The following is a 3,631-nucleotide window of genomic DNA, read 5'->3' as shown; positions in this document are numbered from 1 at the left end:
GACGGCCAGTTCTAGGAAGGGTTCTGGTCGTCCCAAACGTCTTCCATTTAAGGATTATGGAGGCCACTGTGCTCTTTGGAACCTTAAGTGCAGCAGAAATTTTTTTTGTAACCTTGGCCAGATCTGTGCCTTGCCACAATTCTGTCTGAGCTCTTCAGGCAGTTCCTTTGACCTCATGATTCTCATTTGCTCTGACGTGCACTGTGAGCTGTAGGGTCTTATATGGACAGGTGTGTGGCTTTCCTAATCACGTTCAATCAGTATAATCAAACACAGCTGGACTCAAATGAAGGTGTAGAACCATCTCAGGGATGATCAGCAGAAATGGACAGCACCTAAGTTAAATATATGAGTGTCACAGCAAAGGGTCTGAATACTTATGACCATGTGATATTTCAGTTTTTCTTTTTTAATAAATCTGCAAAAATGTCAAATTCTGTGTTTTTCTGTCAATATGGGGTGCTGTGTGTACATTAATGAGGAAAAAAATTAACTTAAATGATTTTAGCATATGGCTGCAATATAACAAAGAGTGAAAAATTTAAGGGGTCTGAATACTTTCCGTACCCACTGTATACACAAGCCTCAGCACTCACAATTGCATGTACTGTGTCAAACCACAAAGAGGCCACTTAATATAAGCATTGTTTCAGATCAGATTTCTGTTAGCTATCTTTGTGGTGGTATTAATTATTGCAGCTGTAGAAATAAACTAACTTTGATTAGACAATAGCAGTGCATTGTCAAGGAAAGGCGGTATGATCCAAGGGAAGGGCTTCCATTTGTAGAGACTCATCTTCTCTGGGCCTGGCTGCCCTACCCCTAAGCCTCACCTAACCTAAACACATCTTTAAAATACCATTATGAATTCTATTCCTCTGTAAGAGTGAGAGGAATTATAGTTTGTAATATACAGCTTTGCCAAGATCCCTGTCGTCACCATGTTAGTGCATTGTGGAAACATGAACTCTATAACCTTCAAAGTAATCACCACCTAACCATGAAAGTAAACTATCCATTGTCACATCACATACGTGTAATAACGGCACAGGACAGTGGGCGCATATGGAAGGTTAACAAAGTCATGAACTATATCTCACATCCAGATAAACTGTTGTGCCAGCATGCCACTGAAAAAAGAACCAGTGACACTTAATGAGAAATATTACAAGAATACAAAGTAAAATTGTCCTTAAAACATTACATTACAAACGATAAAAAGCCATGTAAGGTTATAATGAATCCCAACCGGAGATTTGGTAATCCTGGGAGAATATTGGTGATGAAACCACCGATGAGTCGGCGCCATCAGGTTCCTTATCGTGCAACCGCTGCGTTATCAACCCCCGCAGCTGCTGCCGCCCAATGGAGAAAGCCGCGGGGAAAGTGGGCCGGTCTTTATAAAATTCCCTCATACATCCGCTTTGTGCTGCACGTTATAAACAAAGCAACACTTGTTTCCCCAGTGACAACTTGCGCTGTTTGAAAAACGTTAGAAGTTTCTGTGGACACTTTTTTCTGTGGACGTGTTCATCCCAGGACAACCAGAAGCAATTTTTTTCCGGGTATTATTATTATTATTATTGTTATTATTATTATTTTGTAAGGATCTGTGCGCTTCCTTCCAGATTGTTTGTTACGTCTGTGCGCTGTTGTTTCTGTTTGGTAATGCACTTTCGGTGAAATACAGTGTTGATAAAGAAAAATTATGTTGTTTCACTTTATCTCTTCGAAACGTGCCAATTGTATTCGACCACAAGTAACAGGTCGACGAACAGACCAAAACATTTCATATATATTTCAGAATTTGTTTAAAGTTTTGTGTTCACAATAAGCAAGCGCAACACATGCTTTATAACGTGTACATAGGCTTTTTGGAATGGCATTGTATATGCTGTTATATACCTATTTCTAAACGGCATGTATCAGGTGTGGCACTACATGTTAGCAGGTTCACATGCAGAGGAATTTGGTCATAGAGCGTCAAGTTTTTAACACGTGACTAGAAGCACGTAGGCTACGCACAGAGCAGGAAGCATCAATTCTATAAACAAATAAAATCAGGAGACCGCCAATCGTCTTTGCTTTCTAATATGAAGAAAAATAAAGCATACACATGGGTGAAGGAGATGGTGCTTGAAAATGGAACTTAAAGAAAATGTTTATTAACTTATTAACATAGTTTTATACTGACTTATACAATTTTGTGTTATGCAAATAATCTATCTTTTAAGCCGAGAGCTGCCGGAACAAAATGTCGTTATGCTATGCATAATGACAATAAAGATTCTTGACTTGACTTAAGGCATTAATGGCATTCTGCCAAAATAGAAAGCATATCTTCCATTAGTGCCTATCAAAACAAGGCTGCATCTCTGACCTGTTTTTAAATTGTGTTTCCATCCAATTATTATGTTGAGATATGCCTTTAATCCTTTTTGAAAGATCATGAGAGATATGCCTTTAATCCTTTTTGAAAGCTCATGAACCTGATCTCATGTGTACACAGCAGGCCTGGTGGTCATACAGGAGGATACAACTCACAATAAACAGTAGCAGCAGCTGTTTGAAGCATTGATGGTGCTTTTTAAAAATGATTTTTCTTCCCACGGAACTGCTGGTGATCCCCTAAAACCGCCGCGAACCCCCCTGTCTCACCAACCTACTGTAGCAGTAGAGACACCCATATTTTGGTATCTTTTACAGTATGAAAATGTAGGTCTGTGATAATTTAGTCCAGTGGGCCTGCTGCCTCAACGCTGATGTTTCAGAACTAGGGATTTAGTGAGGATTAAGTGAGGTCCTATAGATTAGGGAAGCAATCATTGTTTTCACAGATGAATGCCACAGGTTCATGGATTTAAAACTGTATGGAGGCGATGAAGGAAGGATGGCCTTGATTCTGGCGCCTTAACACTGAGACTTGCTGTCCAAATCTAATCGGTACATGTGTTTCTTTCTGTCAGTGAACATGTTGTTTTGTAAGCTGGGTATTTTAGCCCGAAGTAGTGTGTTTGTGGATTTACCGTGGAACAGGCACTGTTATGTAGGCCCGCTTTGGTGTAGTTGTTTCCCTCTAACGCTCAAACCACGTTGTCTCACTGTCAGGTCAAAACACTGGATTTTCAAAGCATCTGCTTTTCAGGAAACAACACGAAAAACTTAATCATGACAGTTAGAGTCAAGGCTTGAAAAAATAATGGAACAATATAGTAATGAGGAGGCTTTATTATAATCTACAACCCTGAATCAGGAAAAGTTGGCACAGTATGTAAAATCATAAATAAAATCATCTGTGTCCTGTATTACATTGAAAACAATACAGCAGCACATTATTTCATGCGATACCTCATCAACTTTATTCTTTATTCAAAATAAACACTCACTTCAATTCTGATGTGCTTTCCCAACTTTTCCTGATTTGGGGTTGTTCTTGTCATGGGGCTTTGATTCAGCAAATTGTGTTTGAGATGTACTGGCCTGTATTCCACAGAAAAGTGGTGCATTTGTGTTCTTTGTTTTTGGCAGAGGATTTTGGCCTGCATGTTTCGGATCATCCCTGGCCGATATCCTCCCACTTCCTGTTCATAATTACATAACACATTCTCACTTCTGCCAGGGCAAAGATGTT

General features: G+C 39.4%; 1 protein-coding gene across 1 annotated transcript in view; it reads left to right on the top strand.

Moving 5' to 3' along the window:
• The first annotated feature begins 1,437 nt into the window (after positions 1 to 1,437).
• The window catches only part of ndrg1a (N-myc downstream regulated 1a), a 13,696-nt gene continuing 11,502 nt past the window's right edge, over positions 1,438 to 3,631 (top strand). Inside the window, exon 1 of the mRNA XM_020606847.1 lies at positions 1,438 to 1,565. The gene's annotated coding sequence lies outside the window, so the exon portion shown is untranslated. The remainder of the gene's footprint in view (positions 1,566 to 3,631) is intronic.

The sequence above is a fragment of the Monopterus albus genome, unplaced genomic scaffold (assembly GCF_001952655.1).
Source record: "Monopterus albus unplaced genomic scaffold, M_albus_1.0 scaffold82.1, whole genome shotgun sequence".
Lineage (NCBI taxonomy): Eukaryota > Metazoa > Chordata > Actinopteri > Synbranchiformes > Synbranchidae > Monopterus > Monopterus albus.
The sequence above is the reverse complement of the archived record's forward strand: the minus strand, read 5'-3'. Positions and strand labels throughout refer to the sequence as shown.